General features: G+C 39.4%; 1 protein-coding gene across 1 annotated transcript in view; it reads left to right on the top strand.

Annotated features, from left to right (window-relative positions):
* PTPRN2 (protein tyrosine phosphatase receptor type N2) overlaps positions 1–26421 on the top strand; it is a 1723588-nt gene that overhangs the window by 412456 nt on the left and 1284711 nt on the right. The window lies entirely within an intron of this gene.

Raw genomic sequence — 26421 nt, 5'->3', positions numbered from 1 at the left:
TTTCAACATCACGGCACCCATGGCTAGAGGGAAGCATGGAATAACCTCAATACTATGCCTATAAAATGTATTTAGTGTTTAATACCCCTTTAAACTTCTGTTACCTATTTCTCTTAGTATCCTTGTTGATACTTAAGGACCTGTTTATTAACATACAGACAGACAAGGTAACCTGTTGCACAAGAGCAGTGTTTGTCAATCATTCCAGAGAAATCAGTCCTGGGTGATTTAACTCCATCACCTTTGAGATGATTAGCTCCTTTCCATTGGTGCATATATAGATAGGATCAGGAATGTGCAGGTGTCTTAAGCATTTTACATTATCTTATGTGCAACGTCGCTCACAGGATAATATTTTAACCAGAGCATCTTAATGCAGCCAAAACATTTTTAGTGCACTATATACTTTTAATGGATAGCACAGGGAAGGCTATTAGAACGCTTATTGCACTCATAGTATAAGTGATGAGTTAAGTGTGGTGCTCGAGTACACTCCAAAATATCAGTGCAAAATGTAGTACTTTTTAAGACTGGGCCCTGCAAACCATTATTATTAATAGTGTAGCTCAGAACTAAATCAGAACTCCACTACTTGGAAACACCCAGCTTAGTGCACCTTCAGCTTAGAGCACCATCAGATTAGTGCTTGAGCAATATACAACATGAATTTGACTGTGTTACCCAATAAAAGTCAAATAAATGACTGATTTATATGTTGGCACACACTTGAGCTTTATAAATTGACTTTGGACTTAAAGGGACATAATACTCATATGCTAATTCACTTTAAACTGATGCAGTATAACTATAAAAAGCTGACCGGAAAATATCACCTGAGCATCTCTTCGTAAAAAAAACCATAATTTATGTAAGTACTTACCTGATAAATTAATTTCTTTCATATTGGCAAGAGTCCATGAGCTAGTGACGTATGGGATATACAATCCTACCAGGAGGGGCAAAGTTTCCCAAACCTCAAAATGCCCATAAATACACCCCTCACCACACCCACAATTTTTTTTTTTTTTTTAAATTCCTTTTTATTGAGGATCTTTAGAAAAATGACAAATACAAATAGTCTCGTCACAAAAGTTACAATGAGACTGTGCAAGAAGTCAGGCAGCAGAAGCAATGACATAACAACATGTTACAACAAAAACACTTGCTTAGAAAGACTATATCAGAGTAAGGCATTGCAATACCATCTAGATGAAATCCTCCTTTTTGTAATATAATAACACTCTAGACTGACTAACTATAGTCTAAACTTTCAGGCCAAAGGGCCTAGGAATACAAAACATAGCTGGTAGTCAGATATGTAGCTCTTTATGAGCTTCAAGAAGACATTTTATAAATGGGTATATAGTAAGGGGGGGGGGGGGTCTCAGAGTAGCCAATAACAATCAGCGGGTAAGCACCGCTTAAAGTGTGAGTTATTGAGCTAGAGTATATAGACTGAATACTAGGAGGTTGGCAAACTGTAGTTTAAGAGGGGTAATGGCTATTAGCAAAATATATATATGGTAATTCCAGTAGAGGTCATTGTTTTGAACCTTATAATAAATCAATAAAATATGAGTATATAAATGATAAGTTAAGTACTGACTGAGGTTGGTAAAAGAAATATTCATGATAGGAGATTACGTCTTAGAGATTTAAACGGGGTATATGTCAAACATAGGGTATAGCCATAAGTTGAGGTCAAGGAGCAGATTTAGTGTATAACTATGTAATTTTGGATGGGGAGTGTACATAACAACGCCCTTAATTAGTAGAACTAAACATACCTGTATTACATATGAAGAACTCTGAATACTATGGTGACTATAGTAAAAAGTCCCTCTAACACATATATAAAGAGGACAATGAGTGACATGTGCAGTAGAAAAGCAGTAGTGCAAACATCTAGACACACCGCACATCACTATAGCTGCATCAAATTCTTAGTGTAATCATACAGAATGTAAATAATTTAAGAAAAATTAAAATTAAATGAAAAGAGAGAGACTATAGTGCATAAAACAGCTAACGTTGAGATAGTCACTTAACAGAGTATGGCTGACTGAATTTTAGTCCAATAAGCTGAAAGTCTTCTTCTCTTCTAGCTTCATCTCCAACTGACACCTACCAAAGGGCGAAATATTTCAGTAGACCAAAGGAGATGGTTGTGCCTTAACCCAGAGTTGTATAAATAATCGATATCAGAAGTAGACATCTCCTATTAACATATATATAGAACTAAGAAGATGTTCAATGCTTATGCTAAAAAACCTCTATGTTGCTCCAAGTTCACAAGTTGTGCATTCATACCATAGATGTAGCATCATGTTTACATTTGGGATAAAAAAACTCTCTACGAATAAATATGTATACATCTGGACGGACACAATTATTTGCAAAAATACAGTTATGAGATAGGAGTAGGAACAATATGACTCTATATTATTAGTCACCTGAAGTAGACCTATGTATAGCAAAGGCTATTGTCAAATCCTATAGGTATCATCCATACGCTAGTGCAAACTCCATATCTAGTTTGATGAAACATTTAGAATAAACTGAGGGGTGAGGTTAAGGGGGGCATTTTTCTCAATTCCCAACATAAACAAATTCCCGTCTTATTATAAGCCCAAGGCAACTAATTAAATAATAGCTGTCAGGTAGGTAAGTTAAAGCAGTAACTTATGTGCAAAAAGTTGTCACCGGGTAGGTATAGATACTTGGCATGTATATCACAAAGGTTCCAGTGTGCCTAGTGTCATAAAGACTAAACCTCTTTACAGACCTTTAGCGTACATTCACCAGATAGGTATATTCTGATGCCCTGCTAAGAATGAGTTATAAAAGTAATATGAGCTATGCTAGCTCTTATATGGGGTTCCTGTACATGGAGACGCAAAGGATATTTGGATCTAAAAGTGTGAAGTTGTAGGAAAATTAATACTAGCAGCTAGAACCCTTGTTCACACATCAGACCCAACGGCCATCATATAAAAAAAAAAGGGACCTATAAGCCTAAACACGGTAGCCTGCATATTTGGGTTGAAAATACTGTGATAAGGCTAATGAATATGCTTGTGGGGAGATCTAGGTGAAAAGGCCTCTAATTGGAGAGGGAGTATAGACCCAGTAACTCACTCGTAGGTGAGTGCAAGATTAGACAGTCAATAGAGCCGTGTGGGGGCTGTAAAACTCAAAATGACTGTCCATAGCAGAAAGCAGTCATCCAATTCCTCTCCGGATGCAGCCAAGTCTGTTACCAAGTTGAGGAATGCCAAGCATAGTGACCAAGACGAACAGGCGCTGCCAAAGGTACCCTTCTAAACAAATCTGGTCTGCAAGAGGTGAGGCTAGCCGATACATGTGAGCTATCCGAAGCGTAGAAGTCACTGCAAGGAAGGGTATCACATAAACAGTTAAATCCCTGGCCCTCACCAGACTAATGAGAGACTCCATGATGCGCAGCGGGTATTCTGAGCCTCCGCGTATTTGAGACTGCATCTTAACTTCTCGCAGCTCCATGGACTGCACCTCTCCCAGATCCGGAATAAGCAGGATACTAGTCTCAGCCACACGGAGATGAGGTTGGTAACAACTGTGACGTGAGTCTTGCTCTGCTGCAGTCATCACTTGTAAGTCTGCAACATCCCTCTGTTTGCGAGGGCGGGCTTTCAGGATAGAGACTAGCTGCCCAAAATTTATGTCCATCCTCTGTTTTAAAGCAATCAAGAGGTCATGTAACTCGTTATGCGTGGTCCCCTCCATATAAATGATTAGCCGTACCTCCTCGTATTCACAGTGAGATGACTCTGCTTAACCCGGCAGACTGGGGGGGAAGCATTGATGGTAGAAGGCCGCCGCCATATTTGTCCAGCCATCTAAAGAGATAGATCCGTAGCACTAGTCTGCAAATATTAAATATCAATCAGTTCAGCTCCATCTTATGCATCTAATACGATCATAAAGGATTCTAATCTTCTGACTTAAATAGGAGTAAATAGATTTCTGATTTTGTATGTCCTAGAGCTCCTTAGTTTAACGTCTGGACATGACGGCTGCTAAGACACGCTCCCCCCCCCCCCCACGATTCATTTTAACGAATAGCCAAGTAGTGGGGTGATAAAGAAAGGAGTAAAAAGCATCAATAAAGGAATTTGGAAATAATTGTGCTTTATAGAAAAAATCATAACCACCATAAAAATGGTGGGTCTCATGGACTCTTGCCAATATGAAAGAAATTAATTTTATCAAGTAAGTTCTTACAAAAATTATGTTTTCTTTCATGTAATTGGCAAGAGTCCATGAGCTAGTGACGTATGGGTTAGTAATACCCAAGATGTGGAACTCCACAGAAGAGTCACTAGAGAGGGAGGGATAAAACAATAACAGCCATTTTCCACTGAAAAAAATAAATCCACAGCACAAAGAAGCAAATACATCAAAATGGTAGAATTTAGTAAATGTATGCAAAGAAGACCAAGTTGCTACTTTGCAAATCTGATCAACTAAAGCTTCATTCTTAAAAGCCCACGAAGTGGACCCTGATCTAGTAGAATGAGCTGCAATTCTCTGAGGTGGGGCCTGACCAGACTCCAAATAAGCCTGATGAATCAAAAGCTTTAACCAAGATGCCAAGGAAATGACAGAAGCCTTCTGCCCTTTCCTAGAACCAGAAAAGATAACAAATAAACTAGAAGTCTTCCTGAAATCTTTAGTAGCTTCAATATAATATTTCAAAGCTCTTACCACATCCAAAGAATGTAAGGATCTCTCGAAAGAATTCTTAGGATTAGGACACAAAGAAGGGACAACGATTTCTCTATTAATGTTGTTAGAATTCACAACCTTAGGTAGAAATTTAAATGAAGTCCGCAAAACTGCCTTATCCTGATGGAAAATCAGAAAAGGAGATTCACAAGAAAGAGCAGATAATTCAGAAACTCTTCTAGCAGAAGAGATGGCCAAAAGGAACAACACTTTCCAAGAAAGTAATTTAATGTCCAAAGAATGCATAGGCTCAAACGGAGGAACCTGTAAAGCCTTCAAAACCAAATTAAGACTCCAAGGAGGAGAGATTGATTTAATGACATGCTTGATACGGACCAAATCCTGTACAAAAAAGTGAATAACAGGAAGCTTAGCAATCTTTCTGTGAAATAAAACGGAAAGAGCAGAGATTTGTTCCTTCAAGGAACTTACAGACAATCCCCTTATCAAAACCATCCTGTAAAATTCTAGGAATTCTAAAAGAATGCCAGGAGAATTTATGAGAAGAACACCATGAAATATAAGTCTTCCAAACTCGATAATAAATCTTCCTAGAAACAGATTTATGAGCCTGTAACATAGTATTAATCACTGAGTTAGAGAAACCTCTATGACTAAGCACTAGGCGTTCAATTTCCATACCTTCAAATTTAATGATTTGAGATCCTGATGGAAAAATGGACCTTGAGACAGGAGCTCTGACCTTAATGGAAGTGGCCAGGGTTGGCAACTGGACATCTGATCCGCATACCAAAACCTGTGAGGCCATGCTGGAGCTACCAGCAAAACAAACGATTGTTCCATGATGATCTTGGAAATTACTCTTGGAAGAAGAACCAGGGGCTGGAAGATATAAGCAGGTTGGTAACACCAAGGAACTGCTAACGCATCCACTGTTTCTGCTTGAGGATCCCTGGACCTGGACAGGTACCTGGGTAGTTTCCTGTTTAGATGAGAAGCCATCAGATCTATTTCTGAAGGACCCCACATCTGAACAATCTGAAAAAACACATCTGGATGGAGCGACCACTCCCCCGGATGTAAAGTCTGACGGCTGATATAATCCGCTTCCCAATTGTCTATACCTGGGATATGAACCACAGAAATTAGACAGGAGCTGGATTCCGCCCAAGAAAGTATCCGAGATACTTCTTTCATAGCTTGGGGACTGTGAGTCCCACCCTGATGATTGACATATGCCACAGTTGTGATATTGTCTGTCTGAAAACAAATTAACGGTTCTGTCTTCAACAGAGGCCAAACCTGAAGAGCCCTCAAAAATAGCATGGAGTTCTAAAATATTGATTGGTAACCTCGCCTCTTGAGATTTCCAAACCCCTTGTGCTGTCAGAGATCCCCAGACAGCTCCCCAACCTGAAAGACTTGCATCTGTTATGATTACAGTCCAGGTTGGACGAACAAAAGAGGCCACTTGAACTATACGATGGTGATCTAACCACCAAGTCAGAGAGAGTCGAACATTGGGATTTAAGGATATTAATTGTGATATCTTTGTATAATCCCTGCACCATTGGTTCAGCATACAAAGCTGGAGAGGTCTCATATGAAAATGAGCAAAGGGGATCGCGTCCAATGCTGCAGTCATGAGACCTAAACTTCCATGCACATAACTACTGAAGGGAATTATTGAGACTGAAGGTTCTGACAAGCTGAAACCAATTTTAATAGTCTCTTGTCTGTTAGAGACAGAGTCATGGACACTGAATCTATCTGGAAACCTAAAAAGGCGACCCTTCTCTGAGAAATCAAAGAAATTTTTGGTAAATTGATCCTCCAACCATGTCTTTGAAGAAACAACACTAGTTGATTCATGTGAGATTCTGCAGAATGTAAAGACTGAGCTAGTACCAAGATATCGTCCAAATAAGGAAACACCGCAATACCCCGTTCTCTGATTACAGAGAGTAGGACACCGAGAACCTAAGAAAAGATTCTTGGAGCTGTTGCTAGGCCAAATGGAAGAGAGACAAATTGGTAATGCTTGTCTAGAAAAGAGAATCTCAGAAACTGATAGTGGTCTGGATGAATCGGAATATGAAGATATGCATCCTGTAAGTCTATTGTGGACATATAATGCCCTTGCTGAACAAAAGGCAGAATAGTCCTTATAGTCACCATTTTGAAAGTTGGCACTCTTACAAAACAATTCAAGATTTTTAGAACCAGACTGGCCTTAATTCATTTTTTTTCTTTGGGACAATGAATAGATTTGAATAAAACCCCAGACCCTGTTCCTGAAACGGAAGTGGTATGATTACCCCTGAAAGTTCCAGGTCTGAAACTCACTTCAGAAAAGCCTGAGCCTTTACTGGATTTGCTGGGATGCGTGAGAGAAAAAATCTTCTCACAGGAGGTCTTACTCTGAAACCTATTCGGTAGCCTTGAGAGACAATACTCTGAATCCATTGATTTTGGACAGATTCTGCCCAAATGTTTTGGAAGAATCTTAATCTGCCCCCTACCAGCTGAGCTGGAATGAGGGCCGCACCTTCATGCAGACTTGGTTTGGCTTTGGTTTCTTAAACGGCTTGGATTTACTCCAGCTTGAAGAAGGTTTCCAATTGGAACCAGATTCTTTGGGGGATTAGGATTAGTCCATGAGCTAGTGACGTATGGGATATACAATCCTACCAGGAGGGGCAAAATTTCCCAAACCTCAAAATGCCTATAAATACACCCCTCACCACACCCACAATTCAGTTTTACAAACTTTGCCTCCTATGGAGGTGGTGAAGTAAGTTTGTGCTTGATTTCTATGATTTCTTCTATGATAAGTGCTTCTAAACATTTTGACGCCCAATTCCTCTCAGAGTACAGTGTTTATCAGAGGGATGTGAAGGGAGTATCTCCTATTGATTTTATGGTTTTCTCTGTTATCAGTCATAGTGATTCATCTCCTACCTCCCTTTTCAGATTGACAATATACTCTTATATACCCTTACCTCTGCTGATATTTTTTCAGAACTGGTTTGGCTGTCTGCTATATGTGGATGGGTGTCTTTCGGTAAGTATGTTTTTCTTATTTAGGACACTCTCAGCTATGTTTTGGCGCTTTATGTATTAATATATGTTTTAAATATATGTATTTTACTTATATTTGCCATGAGTCAGGTCTATGTATATTTCCTTTTGCAGACTGTCAGTTTCGGTTTGGGAAGCATGTTTCGAAAGATATTTGTCTTACCTGGGGTATAGTCCTTTTTTTCAAATTTACTATTTTTTCTTTTAATTTCGCAGGCAAAATTAGGCTCGCGAGGGCACAAAATGCATAATTCTTGGCGCGCAAATTTTTTGGCACGAAGGTACATTTTTGATGACGCAAGTTCATAATTTCCGGCGTCTTAGTTGACGCCAGGGTTCCTTGCACAAGGTTGTATCTGTGATGATGCAAGTTGCATCATTTCCGGATGTTGTTGGCACCAAAAAAAATTTCAACTTCCTTTTGCATCATGCGTCATACTTGGCGCCAAAAAATGTAGTTTATTTTTTCGCCCCACTTCCTATATGTCTCTTGCCTTCTATATGCTCATACTGTTTGCATTTTTTTCCATTCCTGAAACTGCCATATAAGGAAATTGGCGCCAAAAAATTTAGTTTATTTTTTTACCCCACTTCCTATATGTCTCTTGCCTTCTATATGCTCATACTGTTTGCATTTTTTTTCCATTCCTGAAACTGCCATATAAGAAAATTGTAAATTTTGCTTTAATGTTGTTTTTTCTTTTACATTTTGCAAGATATCTTAATCTGATCCTGTCTCAGAAGCAACTGTTGGAACGCTGCTGCCTGATCACAGTTCTACCAAAGCTAACTGTATCTGTTGTAAATTAGCTGAGATTATATCTCCAGCTGTAGTATGTAACCGTTGTCATGATAAGCTTTTGCACGCAGAAAACGTTTCCATCAGTACTAGTTCAGTTTCTGTTGTTCCTTCAAAAAAAATGATATTGCTGATGCGATATAGAAGGCTTTGTCTGCTATTTCGCCTTCTTATAAACGTAAAAGGTCTTTTAAAACTGAAATTTCTAATGACCGACAATATACTGAAATATCCTCCTCTGATGAGGATCTCTCTGATTCAGAAGATCCTACCTCAGACATTGACACTGACAAATCTACTTATCTTTTCAAGATTGAGTATTTTCTTTCCTTGTTAAAAGAAGTGTTGGCCACTTTGGATATTGAGTAGTTTAGTCCTCTTGATATCAAAACTAGTAAACGTTTAAATTATGTTTATAAACCTCCTGTGGTTACTCCTGAGGTTTTTCTAGTTCCTGATGCTATTTCTGATATTTCAGAGGTGATTGCTAAGGAATGGGTTAAGCCTTGTACTTCTTGAATTCTTTCTTCTAGGTTTTAAAGATTGTACCCTTTGCCAGCGGCTAGATTAGAAAATCCCCAAAGTTGATGGGGCTATTTCTACTCTTGCCAAATGTACTACTATTCCTATGGAAGACAGTACTTCTTTAAAAGATCCTTTAGATAGGAAACTTGAATCCTATCTAAGGAAAGCTTATTTATATTCTGGCTATCTTCTCAGTCCTGCCATTGCTATGGCTGATGTTGCAGCTGCATCAACCTTTTGGTTGGATAGCTTAGCGCAACAGGAAACAGATCCTGATTTGTCTAGCATTGTTCGTTTGCTTCAACATGCTAATAATTTTATCTGTGATGCTATTTTTGATATCATCAAAATTGATGTTAAATCTATGTCTTTAGCTATTTTAGCTAGAAGAGCTTTATGGGTCAAATTTTGGAATGCTGACATGGTATCTAAGTCTAGATTACTATCTCTTTCTTTCCAAGGTAACAATTTATTTGGTTCTCAGTTGGATTCAATTATTTCAACTATCACTGGGGGGAAGGGAGTTTTTTTCCTCAGGATAAAAGATCTAAAGGTAAATCTAATCATTTTCATTCTTTTCAACAGAATAAGGAACAAAAAAACAATCCTTCCTCTAAAGACTCTGGTTCCAGTTGGAAACCTTCTCCAAGTTGGAATAAATCCAAGACTTTTAAGAAACCAAAGCCAGCCCCCAAGTCTGCATGAAGGTGTGGCTCTTTGATCCAGTTCAGCTGGTTGGGGGCAGATTCAGATTATTCCAAGACATTTGGGCAGATTCTGTTCAAAATCAGTGGATTCAGAGTATTGTCTCTCAAGGGTATCAAATAGGATTCCTGTGAGAAGATTCTTTCTCTCTCACGTTCCAGCAAACCCAGTGAAGGCTTTTCTGAAGTGTGTTTCAGATCTAGAGCTTTCAGGGGTCCGTTTCAGGAACAGGGTTTGGGGTTTTATTCAAATCTATTCATTGTCCGAAAGAAAGAAAATTCATTCAGGCCAGTTCTGGATCTGAAGCTTTTGAATCATTTTGTAAAAGTCCCAACTTTCAAGATGGTGACTATGAGGACTATTTTGCCTTTTGTTCAGCAAGGTCATTATATGTCCACAATAGACTTACAGGATGCATATCTTCACATTACGATTCATCCAGACCACTATCGGTTTCTGAGATTCTGTTTTCTAGACAAGCATTACCAATTTGTCACACTTCCATTTGGTTCTCGGTGCCCTTCTATCTGTAATCAGAGGACAGGGTATTGTGGTGTTTCCTTATTTGGATGATATCTTGGTACTAGCTCAGCCTTTACATTTAGCTGAATCTCACACAAATCAACTAGTGTTGTTTCTTCAAAGACATGGTTGGATGATCAATTTACCAAAGAGTTTCTTGATTCCTCAGACAAGGGTCACTTTTTTAGGTTTCCAGATAGATTCAGTGTATATGACTCTGTCCTTAACAGACAAGAGACAAATTAAATTGGTTTCAGCTTGTCGGAACCTTCAGTCTCAATCATTCCCTTCAGTGGCTATGTGTATGGAAGTTTTAGGTCTCATGACTGCAGCATCGGACGCGATCCCCTTTGCTCGTTTTCACATGAGACCTCTACAGCTTTGTATGCTGAATCAATGGTGCAGGGATTATACTTGAATATCACAATTGATATACTTAAATCCCAACATTCAACTCTATCTGACTTGGTGGTTAGACTTCATCGTTTAATTCAGGGGCCTCTTTTGTTCGTCCTACCTGGACTCTGATCACAACAGATGCAAGTCTTTCAGGTTGGGGAGCTGTCTGGGGATCTCTGACAGCACAAGAGGTTTGGAAACCTCAAGAGCCGAGGTTACCAATCAATATTTTAGAACTCCGTGCTATTTTCAGGGCTCTTCAAGTTTGGCCTCTGTTAAAGAGAGAACCATTCATTTGTTTTCAGACGAATAATATCACAACTGTGGCATATGTCAATCATCAAGGTGGGACTCACAGTCCCCTAGCTATGAAAGAAGTATCTTGGATACTTTCTTAGGCAGAATCCAGCTCTTGTCTAATTTCTGCGGTGCATATCCCAGGTGTAGACAATTGGGAAGCGGATTATCTCAGCCATCAGACCTTACATAAGTCTCTCCATCCAGATGTATTTTGTCAGATTGTACAGATGTGGGATCTTCCAGAAATAGATATGATGGCTTCTCATCTAAACAGGAAACTTCCCAGGTACCTGTCCAGGTCCAGGGATCCTCAGGTGGAGATAGTGGATGCTTTAGCAGTTCCTTGGTTTTGACCAACAAAATATTAATAAAAAATCAGTGCGCCAAAAAAAAAGAAAAAATATATAAATGTGAATCTAAATAACTAGATCTTGATCGATATCAAGTGAAATACAACATCAAAATATAGTGACATAAATAAAATATGTGTAAAACATCAAACACACTTGTATATAGTGATGCAAGGAAGTCCCAAATGAAGTCTGGAACCCCCCAAAAAACCAAACACTTATCTATAGTGATGTGATAAGAGTCCAAAATGAGGTCTGGAACCCCAGCAAACAGATGATTCCTTAGTGTTTAGGTGGTGGCAGGCAGCTCCTTCAAAACGCTTGTTGGTGTCCCAAGGTGAAGAAATCTACAGAAGTGAATGAAACAAAAAAGAAGGCGCCACCATAGTGCACAATCAATAGCATAAACACTCCGTCAGCGCAAGTATTGCTATACTTACAGGATCCAGGACACTTGAGAAGTGTCACAAACGCCTCCTGGACTCTTAGGAGTCGTCCAGATAACTCTCGCTCTCGCACTTTCAGATCAACTGGTTCTGAGTAGAATGTCCGTGCCGTGCTGGTGCTTCTCTTGGCTGACACACACAGTCTTCTGTATTCTACCTGTGTGCCGCAGTACTAGACTTCACCAGTCTAGTACCTTCATGCATGTGCTGTGTATAGTAGTAGACGCCGATCTCTGTGTTATAAGTTCGTGGAAATTCATTTGTTAATATGCACCTGATGAAACGGTCGTGTGAGACCGAGAAACGTTGTGTTACAAATAAAGTTGTTACATATTTTGTAAGACTTTGTTCCACGAATTTATTTACATACACTTTGGTGTATTGTTCAGCTTGCGGTCAGTGCAAATCTTGTGTGTAACACCGAGTGTGTTGCATTCGGACTGGTGAAGTCTAGTGCTGCGGCACACAGGTAGAATACAGAAGACTGTGTGTGTTAGCCAAGAGAAGCACCAGCACGGCACGGACATTCTACTCAGAACCAGTTGATCTGAAAGTGCGAGAGTTATCTGGACGACTCCTAAGAGTCCAGCAGGCGTTTGTGACACTTCTCAAGTGTCCTGGATCCTGTAAGTATAGCAATACTTGCACTGACGGCGTGTTTATGCTATTGATTGTGCACTATGGTGGCACCTTCTTTTTTGTTTCATTCACTTCTGTAGATTCCTTGGTTTTACCAACCTGCTTATATCTTTCCTCCTCTAGTTCTTCTTCCAAGAGTGATCTCCAAGATCATTATGGAACAATCGTATGTGTTTCTGATAGCACCATTGTGACCTTACAGGTTTTGGTATGTGGATCTTGTTCGGATGTTCGGTTGCCAGCCTTAACCACTTCCTCTAAGACCAGACCTTCTGTCTCAAGGGCCGTTTTTCCATCAGGATCTCAAATCGTTAAATTTGAAGGTATGGAAATTGAACACTTAGTTCTTAGTCATAGAGGTTTCTCTGACACACTGATTAATACTATGCTACAGGCTCGTAAGTCTGTGTCAAGGAAGATTTATGATCGAGTTTGGAAGACCTATATTTCATGGTGTTCTTCTCATAAACTCTCCTGGCATTCTTTTGGAATTCCTAGAATTTTACAGTTTCTTCAGGATGGTTTGGATAAAGGTTTCTCTGCAAGTACTTTGAAGGGACAAATCTCTGCTCTTTCTGTTTTATTTCATAGAAAGATTGCTAAGCTTCCTGATATTCACTGTTTTGTTCAGGCTTTGGTTCGTATCAAGCCTGTTATTAGATCAATCTCTCCTCCTTGGAGTCTTAATTTGGTTTTGAAGACTTTGCAGGCTCCTCCTTTTGAGCCTATGCATTCTTTGGATATTAAACTACTTTCTTGGAAAGTGTTGTTTCTTTTGGCTATCTCTTCAGCTAGAAGAGTTTCCGAATTGTCTGCTCTCTCTTGTGAGTCTTCTTTTCTGATTTTCCATCAGGATAAGGCTGTTTTGCAGACTTCGTTTAAATTTCTTCCTAAGGTTGCGAATTCTAACAACATTAGTAGGGAAATTGTTGTTTCTTCCTTGTGTCCTAATCCCAAGAATGCTCTTGAAAGATCTTTGCATTCTTTGGATGTTGTAAGAGCTTTGACATATTATGTTGAAGCTACTAAAGATTTCAGGAAGACTTCTAGTCTATTTGTTGTCTTCTCTGGTTCTAGGAAAGGTCAGAAAGCTTCTGCCATTTCTTTGGCATCTTGGTTGAAGCTTTTGATTCATAAAGCTTATTTGGAGGCGGGACAGTCCCCACCTCAGAGGATCAAAGCTCATTCTACTAGATCAGTCTCCACTTCTTGGGCTTTTAAGAATGAAGCTTCAGTTGATCAGATTTGCAAAGCAGCAACTTGGTCTTCTTTGCATACATTTACTAAATTTTACCATTTTGATGTATTTGCTTCTTCTGAAGCAGTCTTTGGTAGAAAAGTTCTTCAGGCAGCTGTTTCAGTTTGATTCTTCTGCTAATGTTTTAAGTTTTTTTCTTTCAATTTATAAGAAACACTTATTTTTTGTGGATTTAATTTTTTCAGCAGAAAATGGCTGTTTTTATTTTATTAAGAAGGGAATCAGTAAAGAACTGAAGCATAAAGTACAAATATAGCACTCACAATGTTTGGTTTACATATAGTTGTATATCATGCAAAAAGAACACAAAGAAAAAAATTAAACTTAACTTTTATTTGATAATTTAATATTGTGAACAGGGTCTAAGAAATGAATTAAAATTACCAAATGCTTACTCCAGGCAAGGAGATTGGACCTAAATAATAAATGATGGATTTTACCCACTAGTCTTATATAGGTCACAATCAAAATAAGGTAAAAGGAATACAAAAGGTAGGAGACCATTGGAGTAGAAATTATCAAGATACGGCGGTATATATTACTGTGTTTAAATGAAGTAAGTAAGGGGATTTAAAGAGGGCTGAGTCATAAATTTAGACACAGCTGAACCTGTTTAAAGGTTTGAAAATGCAGACCCTTAAATTATATATTGAAAAAACTTGGAAAAGGGAGAAATTTGTAGTGACCAAATAAGTAACTACACAAGAGACAGGGATATCAGCATTTTCTTTTTAATTGGTTATAATAACCTTAACAATCATCCCCATTTGGGGAAAACAAAACAAAACAGTGCAATAAAGTTCATGCAAGCCTATACCAGATAGAGACCCTGATACTTAGCTAAACATAAGAAACACATCCAAAAAGTGCACGGTAAAGCTAAGGTCATTCAGTCCTAGGACATCAGTTTGCAACATTCACCCTTGGAACAAGCACTTAAGAACCCAATTCAACAAACAACACCTGTAACAGTGGATGGCAGTGCAGAATCTGCACTAATCGGCCAACATGTTAATCAATGAGGATCTATGTTTGCTAAAACGGATAATAACAACGGCCATGTAGAAATGTACATTGAAAAATGATAAGCTTTTGGCTTCTAGTTATAAATGCATAGGTAAAGTTAAACTGGAAATTGGTAACATGGGACCTAAGGGAAACCGAGCAACACCTATTTCAGAGGGCACCCCTAACATATAGGAAGGATATGGTGTCATGAAAATAACTGATGGAGGATCTATGCTCGGTCTTCCTAACAGTAGGTCACAGTGATACCACTTGACAAATGGTTAATGCAATTACAACATTAATTGCAGTGTTGCTGCAATGGAAACAAACTGGCAGATATTATATACATTAGTTAAACGTTGTCATGATAAATATAGTAAACCACATAACAGGCAATGTGATATGTTTCCTCCGAACTTGTGGTACTAGTATTGAGAACTGTCCAGAGTACAAATGTGACATATGCCTGATAAAACAAGCGCCATATATTTACGTCTTCAGAGGGGTAGAGTTCCTTCCCTCTATTTCGTCACAAACACGATATATGTTGAGGCAATCCTCTCCGACAAAAGGCCAGCAATCGTGAATCCAAACCGCTTGGCTAGACTTGTAAGCTGCCAACTTTGTTTCCAAATGTTTCCATTTTGTTGCAAACTTGTTTGTTCCAGGACAGAGCGGCCCGCTCTGTGCACGTCACTGCCAACGCGCGTTTCACCCCCACGTGACCACTACGTCATGGGGTTTCCTCAGGGCAAACGGATATATTACTGTGTATTGTGGAAAGTGCTGGATATTATATTTGTAAATATTCACGGTATAAATGGTCCATCGGAGTAGGGCAAATATTCCTGTTATATTATGCATGCATAGTTATTTCATGCTGGAAAATCTTCCCAGTAATTGGGGAATATACCTGTTAATACCTTTCGTGTATCCCCAAGGTTCGGGAGATATATCAGGAAAGACCATAGGTGTATTTCCAGAGTGGAAATATATGTTTATCTGAGTCTTGTTAGTATCTTTAGGTCAAAAGTATATCTCAGAATTTAAGGAGATGTACCTTTAAATATCGTAGTGTTTATCTAAGTCGTATTGAGTATCTGTAGGTCATAAGTATACCCCAGAATTTAGGGAGATGTGCCTCTAGATATCATTTAGTATGTCACTAAGTCTCAAATATCGTTAGTATAGCCCCAAAGTGGGAAAGAAAATCAGTTAATACCGTTTAGATGTCTTGGGTGCCCGTAGGGGCAGCCTAGAATATAAATACCTATTAACACCGTTAAAAATACCTTTTAATACCGGATTGCTAGTGTACCTGTTAATACCGTTAGATTACCTCTTAGTACCGTGAGTACATATATACCTATGTATCATAGATGTATCCCCAAAGTGGCTGTTTTTATTTTATCCCTCCCGTTCTAGTGACTCTTCTGTGGACTTCCACATCTTGGGTATTTCTATCCCATACATCACTAGCTCATGGACTCTTGCCAATTACATGAAAGAAAACATAATTTATGTAAGAACTTAACTGATAAATTAATTTCTTTCATATTGGCAAGAGTCCATGAGACCCACCCTTTTTCTGGTGGCTGTGATTTTTTGTATAAAAGCACAATTATATTTCCAGTTCCTCTTTTTTGTATGCTTTTTTACTCCTTTTTCTATCACCCCACTACTTGGCTATTCGTTAAACTGAATTGTGGGTGTGGTGAGGGGTGTATTTATAGGCATTTTGAGGTTTGGGAAACTTTGCCCCTCCTGGTAGGATTGTATATCCCATACGTCACTAGCTCATGGACTCTTGCCAATATGAAAGAAATGAATTTATCAGGTAAGTTCTTACATAAATTATGTTTTTGTGTTAGCATTGCTCGATAATAATGCTTTACTTCAGGTCTCAAAAAGTACTATATTGCACTCGAGCACGACACTTAACGCTTGTAGTACGAGTGCAGTTGACATGCTAATAGCACTCCATGCGCTATCCATTAAAATTATAGGACAATCTAAAATAGTTGAAGCTACGTTAAGATGCTCCGGTTAAAATTTGTAACCCTCTTCTTGTAATACCAGGTTATGCTTTATTATTAGCTCAAAGCTAAGTGCACTATAACGTACCCTGCTTTATTGATTGAGCTCCACTTGTAATCTAGTCCAGAGTTTTTAACATTTCATTCAGCCATTGTTATCCAAAAATATTAGTCTATAGGATAAGATTAATTATTTAGTAACATGGCTGTGTAATAAATACAGAGACTGTGAAAACAATGACTACACCAAGGGAACTTGGTTTGAATCTTGATTTGTACCTTTTATCTTTGGCAAGTGATGTATTTATTTCTTTTTTTTTTTTTTACTTTAAAACCCTTGGGTAGACTATCTAAATGCTTAGATATTTTTTTGTATCTTTACTTGAAAAGAGGTTCTTTGTTATCTATCTTTTGCATTAAAATGATAATATAGGAAGGAAAGCATAATACATATAAAGGGTATGAATTGTCCTTGCATTATAAAAGTTACTAAACTGTTTTAAGATACCTCTTTAGCTTTCTATATTATAAATCAACTCAGGTTCCTTGATATCTATGTTTATAATGCAATTTTCAGTTCTACTTTGAGTTTGTTCAGCCATTTCTGTTCTGTTCCAAATTAAAGGAACACAAAATACCTTTTAATTAAAGGGCCAATCTACTCCAGAATTTTTATTTCTCTTGTAAGATGTATTGAGTCCACGGATTCATCCTTACTTGTGGGATATTCTCCTTCCCTACAGGAAGTGGCAGAGAGAGCACCCACATTTTTTGTAACTCACATGGTTAATTAAGAGACACTCTGGTAGGCCTCAAAACATCGAGTGAGGTGGGAGGGGCCTATTTCCGCGCCTCAGTTGCGCAGTTTCCTTTCCCCTGAGACATATCACTGCTTCTCCTGTCGTTCCTGCTGTGTTTGAGGGTTGTTAAAGAAGTTTTTTTCCCCACAAATCGTTCTGAAGGGCAGGTAGGAGCCACTGCAGAGCTGTGGCATGGTGCTGAAAGTTGTTTTTACTGGGGTTAACGTTTTTTCAATCCGTTTTTGCCATTAAAGGGTTAATTGTTTATTTGCATAGCTGTGCAAAGTTACTAAGCCTTTATAATGCTACTGTAAAAATTGCGTTAAGTTTACTGCTTTTTTACACTGTTTTGCAGAACTGGTGCAGCTTTTTTTCTCTTAAAGGCACAGTACCGTTTTATTTCTAAGTGTTTTTTACTTTGATTTCAGTGTTTTCCAAGCTTGCTTGTTACATTACTAGCCTGTTTAACATGTCTGACACCAAGGAAAATCCTTGTTTATTATGTTTGGAAGCCATTGTGGAACCCCCTCTTAGAATGTGTCCCAATTGTACTGATATGTCTATAAACTATAAAGAACATATATTAGCACTTAAAAATAGAGCAATAAATGATTCTCAGTCAGAAGTAAATGAGGGTTCGCCATCTAGCTCTCCCTAAGTGTCACAACCAGTAACGCCCGCACAAGTGACGCCAAGTACCTCTAGTGCGTCAAATTCTTTTACTTTACAAGACATGGCCACAGTTATGAATACAACCCTCTCAGAGGTTTTATCTAAACTGCCTTGTTTACAAGGAAAGCGGGACAGCTCTGGGTTTAGGAAAAATGCTGAGCTGTCTGACGCTTTAGTAGCCGTATTTGATATGCCCTCACAATGCTCTGAAGTAGGGGTGAGGGATTTGTTACCTGAGGGAGAAATTTCTGATTCAGGAAAGACGCTTCCTCAGACAGATTCTGATATGACGGCCTTTAAATTTAAGCTTGAACACCTCCGCTTATTGCTCAGGGAGGTATTAGCGACTCTAGATGATTGTGACCCTATAGTGGTTCCAGAGAAATTGTGTAAAATGGATAAATACTTAGAGGTTCCTGTTTAACTGATGTTTTTCCAGTTCCTAAGAGGATTGTGAATATTATTACTAAGGAGTGGGATAGACCAGGTATTCCGTTCTCTCCCCCTCCTGTTTTTAAGAAAATGTTTCCCATATCTGACACCATGCGGGACTCGTGGCAGACAGTCCCTAAGGTGGAGGGAGCTATTTCTACTCTGTCTAAGCGTACAACTATATCTATCGAAGACAGTTGTGCTTTCAAAGATCCTATGGATAAAAAATTAGAGGGTCTCCTGAAGAAAATTTTTGTTCATCAGGGTTTTTCTCTTCAACCTATTGCATGCATTGTTCCTGTAACTACTGCAACTGCTTTCTGGTTTGAGGCTCTAGAAGAGGCTCTTCAGATGGAGACTCCATTAGAGGAGATTATGGACAGAATCAAGGCCCTTAAATTGGCTAATTCTTTTACTACAGATGCCGCTTTTCAACTGGCTAAATTAGCGGCAAAGAATTCAGGTTTTGCCATTTTAGCACACAGGGCATTATGGCTTAAGTCCTGGTCTGCTGATGTGTCATCCAAATCTAAACTTTTGAACATCCCTTTCAAAGGAAAGACCCTATTTGGGCCTGAACTGAAATAGATTATTTCAGACATCACTGGAGGGAAAGGTCATGCCCTTGTTCAGGATAGATCAAATAAGATGAAGATCAAACAAAGTAATTTTCGTTCCTTTCGGAAATTCAAGAGTAGTTCCATTTCGGCTTCCTCTGCTGCAAAGCAAGAGGGGAATTTTGCCCAATCCAAGTCAGTCTGGAGACCTAACCAGGCTTGGAACAAGGGTAAACAGGCCAAGAAGCCTGCAGCTGCCTCTAAGACAGCATGAAGGGGTAGCCCCCGATCCGGGACCGGATCTAGTAGGGGGCAGACTCTCTCTCTTCGCTCAGGCTTGGGCAAGAGATGTTCGCGATCCCTGGGCTTTAGAAATTGTGTCCCAGGGATATCTTCTGGAATTCAAAGACTCCCTTCCACGGGGGAGATTTCATATTTCTCAATTGTCTGTAAACCAGACAAAGAGAGAGGCGTTCTTACGCTCTGTAGAAGATTTGCTTACCATGGGGGTGATCCGCCCAGTCCCAAAAGAGGAACAGGGACTAGGGTTCTACTCAAACCTGTTTGTGGTTCCCAAAAAAGAGGGAACTTTCAGACCAATCTTGGATCTCAAAATTCTAAACAAGGGGGCGGAGCCAGCAACCACCGAGACAAGACGTATCTTGCCTGAGCTCCTGATATGTCTACCTGTTTCAAAGGCTATAATACTTATTTTACCCATCTTGGACCCTATCCCTGAAATATATGCAGTGAACTAACATCTTTCCCCCTCTGTGAATCTTTCAAAGCTTCATACGCAATTTTTTTTTTTATCCCTATAGCCCACGCTTTCTAGTCTGCATTGCCCTGTGGTGTGAGGGTGAGGAATATGGCTGCGCTCATATTGGATCAGATAAGGAACTTGCTGAATCAACATAATGACATTCTCTTGGGCGCAGTCGACAAAGCTTTTAAGGCCATTATAACTCGAGCCATCTCCTCAGGTGCCCTGACCACGGGCGAACAAAATAGCGATGTCGCAGATGGTTTAATGGAGTGTGGTCGGTCGCCATCTTTGCTGCTGGGAGCAGAGCATACTTTGCTATTTAGCAACACAAAGGCATCTACACACACCAGAATTCCGGATTCCGGAAAAAGATTGGCAACTGGAGCTGAGATACGTGGGCTAAGAGCAACACAACAATCTGGCATGTATCTGCACACCGAGGAGGGGGAACTACACCAGATACCCGACTACCAGCTATTCTATCGGGGTTTTTCTGAGACCCAGAGACTCCCTCTATCTAAAGTCGGCAAGTTCGGATGGCGCTTTCCTACAAATTGTGGGTCACTGCCGCATTGGGTTCTCCAGAAAGTAACAAACCCACTGAGTCTTCTTTACCTACACAAGCGGCACAGCTATCTGAGAGGCCCTGCGTCTAGTCATCCTTGGCTTCTAGCCCAACATCCATGCTGCTGCTGTCGCTGCACACACTTGCAGAAGCGGCAGTGGGACCCCAGGGGTTTGTCTCTCTACCCTATCCATGGCATAACCGCTACAACTAAAAACTTTAGCAGGGTAACCGGGAGACTTTAACCAGTATTTCGTTTGGGACACCACTAAACTTGACAGGCAGGTGCAAGATAAGGCCGAATGGCCGGTGACATCTTATACTGCTACACCATTGAACTCTAATACTGTTTCTCTCCTTGGAGAACTTTATAGTTATATTTCACCAAATTAAACAACTAATGCATGTTGGGTAATGTACAAAAAGTTTTTCAGTTCTGTTTTGGTTAAAGTGAATGTAAATTTTGATGCTAAAGTGCCCGGTTTTTAAAACTTTGATTAAAAACAGGGGCACTTTAATTCATCAATATTTTCATTTCACTCCTGTTGTGAAAATAAACTTACTTTTTAATCTGCACAGCAGCTCCAGCTTCCTCCACCTGTTTCAAAGCCTCTTCCTGGGTCTAAAATGAGGTATCTGGCTTCCTCCAATCACAGCAGTGAATCAGACACTGAATCCCCCGGGGGGGAATCTGTGATTGGAGGATGACCTATCAATCATTTCTGACATCAGAAATGGCTTGTGAGACCGGAGGAAGCAGCAGCTGCTGTGAAGTTTAAAAGGTAAGTTTTTTGTCACAACAGGAGTGAAATGTAAATTTTGATGAATTAAAGTGCCCCTGTTTTTAATCAAAGTTTTAAAAACCGGGCACTTAAACATCAAAATTTACATTCACTTTAAGTATTACTATGTGTATTACTATTATTTGTATCCAATAACAGATGTGAGATTTCTGCTTAAACTATTAAGGATCTAGGATAGACCAGATATATATAAAAGCTCCTTATGTGTTGATAGAACATGGACGGACTCACACTGTATACACTGAGGATGTTATCACATTATTTGGTTATACCCTTAAGGACTATAGGCTTGTTTAGCTCAGTTCTATGTATCCCTACGAGCATCACTGCAACTTAGCAGGCAGGGGTTTATTTATTTATTTCTTCCTTTTTTTCTACATAACCTAATTTTAATGCTACTGGGACCACCCTACTAAACCCAATTTAGCTGTTCACCTTTATACTAGCCCCTTATTGCACTTGTCCTCCACAGTTTTATCCAGAAGGAGCAGGCTAGAGGAGTGTCTTATTATTTTACTGTAGAACTATTGTGTGGTACTGCATGACCTGCGGCCGGGGTGATGCACCATGCATATACATATTTATATAACTAGCATTTATACCTAGTAGGATATAAGCAATGAATCTAGCTCTGAATTTGGGTTGTCCATGCAAATATTTTCTATACTCGCTTTACCCTAGCCTGAGTATTATATAAAAAGTCCTGAGAATGTCTCCTCTTCTAAGTTGGTCAGCACAGAAAATTTATACTATACTATAGTGCGCATTAATATTCTTTCACCTAGTTGGCACTAAATATTCTAAATTTGCCCTATCTTGCTAATACTATTTTCAGCTGTGTCAATTGCAGAAAGATTCCTGATATGTATAGAACTTCGTTGGTGGTGTCAGAATCTTATTTCATTAGCTTTATTATTCATTTACTATGTTTCAGGAGCCTCTGTATTACTCTCAGCCCTCTTGGGGTTTTAATTATGTAACAAATATGTCACCTTTAAATATTTCGCACTACCTGTGAGTTTATCTGGTATTAATTGTAATTTTATATCATACTTGACGTACAGAGAACTATTTAACCAGTTCAATGAATATGTATTATTCTAGCCCCCATTACGTGAGCTCATAATAACCATTTTATGTCTGAGCCTTCTAAATAGGGAATTTTTCTGTAAGTATCTCATTTCATATGTGCTAACCCTATATATATGTATATATATATATATATATATATATATAGTTTATTGATTGTTTTACCTTACTCTTTTGTATGAGACTTTGGTCTCTTAAGCTATACATTTTATACATTGTATACAGCCTACCACCTCCCCCCCCAGTTAAGGAATGTACCTCCTATTTTAGGAGGGCTAACTTTGCGGCTTTTCTCGCCTATGCCGCGCTCTTACTACTAGCTATACTACAACAGTTCTTGCCATAAATGCAAATATACACTATGAAGGAATAGTTCATTGCAAGAGCTCTAAGAACTGACAAATAAAAAATAAAAAATAAAATAGAAGTTCATCATTTGGGATCTTAGAGTGGTCTCTTTCAGACAGAAGGTACCTCTTATAGCTTCACAATCTCTATTTCTCCAACATTGGTGTGTCCGGTCCACGGCGTCATCCTTACTTGTGGGATATTCTCTTCCCCAACAGGAAATGGCAAAGAGTCCCAGCAAAGCTGGCCATATAGTCCCTCCTAGGCTCCGCCCACCCCAGTCATTCTCTTTGCCGTTGCACAGGCAACATCTCCACGGAGATGGTTAAGAGTTTTTTGGTGTTTAAATGTAGTTTTTATTCTTCTATCAAGTGTTTGTTATTTTAAAATAGTGCTGGTATGTACTATTTACTCTGAAACAGAAAAGGATGAAGATTTCTGTTTGTAAGAGGAAGATGATTTTAGCAGACAGTAACTAAAATCGATTGCTGTTTCCACATAGGACTGTTGAGATGAAGTAACTTCAGTTGGGGGAAACAGTTAGCAGACTTTTCTGCTTAAGGTATGACTAGCCATATTTCTAACAAGACTGTGTAATGCTGGAAGGCTGTCATTTCCCCTCATGGGGACCGGTAAGCCATTTTCTTAGTCAAACAAACAGAATAAAGGGCTTATTATGGGCTAAAAAACTGGTAGACATTTTTATGGGCTAAATCGATTGCTTTATTTGTGCATATTATTCAGATTTAGGCTAACAATTGGCATTTATAATCTTGGGGAACGCTTATAAAACGGCAGGCACTGTATTGGACACCTTTTTCAGTCAGGGGGCCTTTCTAGTCATAGACTGAGCCTCATTTTCGCGCCATTAATGCGCAGTTGTTTTTTGAGAGCAGGGCATGCAGATGCATGTGTGAGGATCTAAGAATCTCTGAAAAAGCTTTTAGAAGGCGTCATTTGGTATCGTATTCCCCTCAGGGCTTGGTTGGGTCTTAGCAAAGACTATAGCTGGGACTGTATAGGGGTTAAATTGAAAAACGGCTCCGGTTCCGTTATTTTAAGGGTTAAAGCTCTGAAATTTGGTGTGCAATACTTTTAAGGCTTTAAGACACTGTGGTGAAATTTTGGTAATTTTTGAACAATTCCTTCATACTTTTTCACATATTCAGTAATAAAGTGTTTTCTGTTTGAAATTTAAAGTGACAGTAACGGTTTTATTTTAAAACGTTTTTTGTGCTTTGTTGACAAGTTTAAGCCTGTTTAACATGTCTGTACCTTCAGATAAGCTATGTTCTATATGTATGAAAGCCAATGTGTCTCCCCATTTAAATTTATGTGATAATTGTGCCATAGCGTCCAAACAAAGTAAGGACAGTACTGCCACAGATAATGATATTGCCCAAGATGATTCCTCAAATGAGGGAAGTAAACATGATACTACATCATCTCCTACTGTGTCTACACCAGTTTTGCCCATGCAGGAGGCCCCTAGTACATCTAGTGCGCCAATACTTATTACCATGCAACAATTAACGGCTGTAATGGATAACTCCATAGCAAATCTTTTATCCAAAATGCCTACTTATCAGAGAAAGCGCGATTGCTCTGTTTTAAACACTGAAGAGCAAGAGGACGCTGATGATAATTGTTCTGTCATACCCTCACACCAATCTGAAGGGGCCATGAGGGAGGTTTTGTCTGATGGAGAAATTTCAGATTCAGGAAAAATTTCTCATCAAGCTGAACCTGATGTTGTGACATTTAAATTTAAATTAGAACATCTCCGCGCACTGCTTAAGGAGGTGTTATCTACTCTGGATGATTGTGACAATTTGGTCATTCCAGAGAAATTATGCAAGATGGACAGGTTCCTAGAGGTTCCGGTGCCCCCCGACGCTTTTCCTATACCCAAGCGGGTGGCGGACATAGTAAATAAGGAGTGGGAAAAGCCCGGCATACCTTTTGTTCCTCCCCCTATATTTAAGAAATTATTTCCTATGGTCGACCCCAGAAAGGACTTATGGCAGACAGTCCCCAAGGTCGAGGGGGCAGTTTCTACTCTAAACAAACGCACTACTATTCCTATCGAAGATAGTTGTGCTTTCAAAGATCCTATGGATAAAAAATTGGAAGGTTTGCTTAAAAAGATTTTTGTACAGCAAGGGTACCTTCTACAACCAATTTCATGCATTGTTCCTGTCACTACGGCAGCGTGGTTCTGGTTCGAGGAACTAGAAAAGTCGCTCAGTAGAGAAACTCCATATGAGGAGGTTATGGACAGAGTTCACGCACTTAAATTGGCTAACTCTTTTATTTTCAATGCCGCTTTGCAATTAGCAAGATTAGCGGCGAAAAATTCAGGGTTTGCTATCGTGGCGAGCAGATCGCTTTGGCTAAAGTCTTGGTCAGCGGATGTGTCATCCAAGACAAAATTGCTTAACATCCCTTTCAAAGGTAAAACTTTATTTGGACCTGATTTGAAAGAGATTATTTCAGACATCACTGGGGGAAAGGGCCACGCCCTTCCACAGGATAGGTCTTTTAAGTCTAAAAATAAGCCTAATTTTCGTCCCTTTCGCAGAAATGGACCAGCCTCTAATTCTGCATCCTCTAAGCAAGAGGGTAATGCCTCACAACCCAAACCAGCCTGGAAACCAATGCAAGGCTGGAACAAGGGTAAGCAGGCCAAGAAGCCTGCCACTGCTAACAAAACAGCATGAAGGAGTAGCCCCCGATCCGGGACCGGATCTGGTGGGGGGCAGACTCTCTCTCTTTGCTCAGGCTTGGGCAAGAGATGTTCAGGATCCTTGGGCACTAGAAATAGTTTCTCAAGGTTATCTCCTGGAATTCAAGGAACTACCCCCAAGGGGAAGGTTCCACAAGTCTCACTTATCCTCAAACCAAATAAAGAGACAGGCATTCTTACATTGTGTAGAAGACCTGTTAAAGATGGGAGTGATACACCCAGTTCCAATAAAGGAACAAGGAATGGGATTTTATTCCAATCTGTTCGTAGTTCCCAAAAAAGAGGGAATGTTCAGACCAATTTTGGATTTGAAGATCCTAAACAAATTTCTCAGGGTACCATCGTTCAAAATGGAAACTATTCGAACGATTCTACCCACCATCCAGGAAAGTCAATTTATGACTACCGTGGATCTAAAGGATGCGTACCTACATATTCCTATCCACAAAGAACATCATCAGTTCCTAAGGTTCGCTTTTCTGGACAAACATTACCAGTTTGTGGCTCTTCCATTCGGATTAGCCACTGCTCCAAGGATTTTCACAAAGGTGCTAGGGTCCCTTCTAGCGGTTCTAAGACCAAGGGGCATTGCAGTAGTACCTTACTTGGACGACATTCTAATACAAGCGTCGTCCCTGTCAAAAGCAAAGGCTCATACGGACATCGTTCTAGCCTTTCTCACATCTCACGGATGGAAGGTGAACCAAGAAAAGAGTTCTCTGTCCCCGTCAACAAGAGTTCCCTTCTTGGGAACAATAATAGATTCCTTAGAAATGAGGATTTTTCTGACAGAGGTCAGAAAATCAAAACTTCTAAGCTCTTGTCAAGTGCTTCATTCTGTTCCTCA

The sequence above is a fragment of the Bombina bombina genome, chromosome 5 (genome assembly GCF_027579735.1).
Source record: "Bombina bombina isolate aBomBom1 chromosome 5, aBomBom1.pri, whole genome shotgun sequence".
Taxonomy (NCBI): domain Eukaryota; kingdom Metazoa; phylum Chordata; class Amphibia; order Anura; family Bombinatoridae; genus Bombina; species Bombina bombina.
Note: the sequence above shows the minus strand (reverse complement) of the source record. Positions and strands in the feature narration are given on the sequence as shown.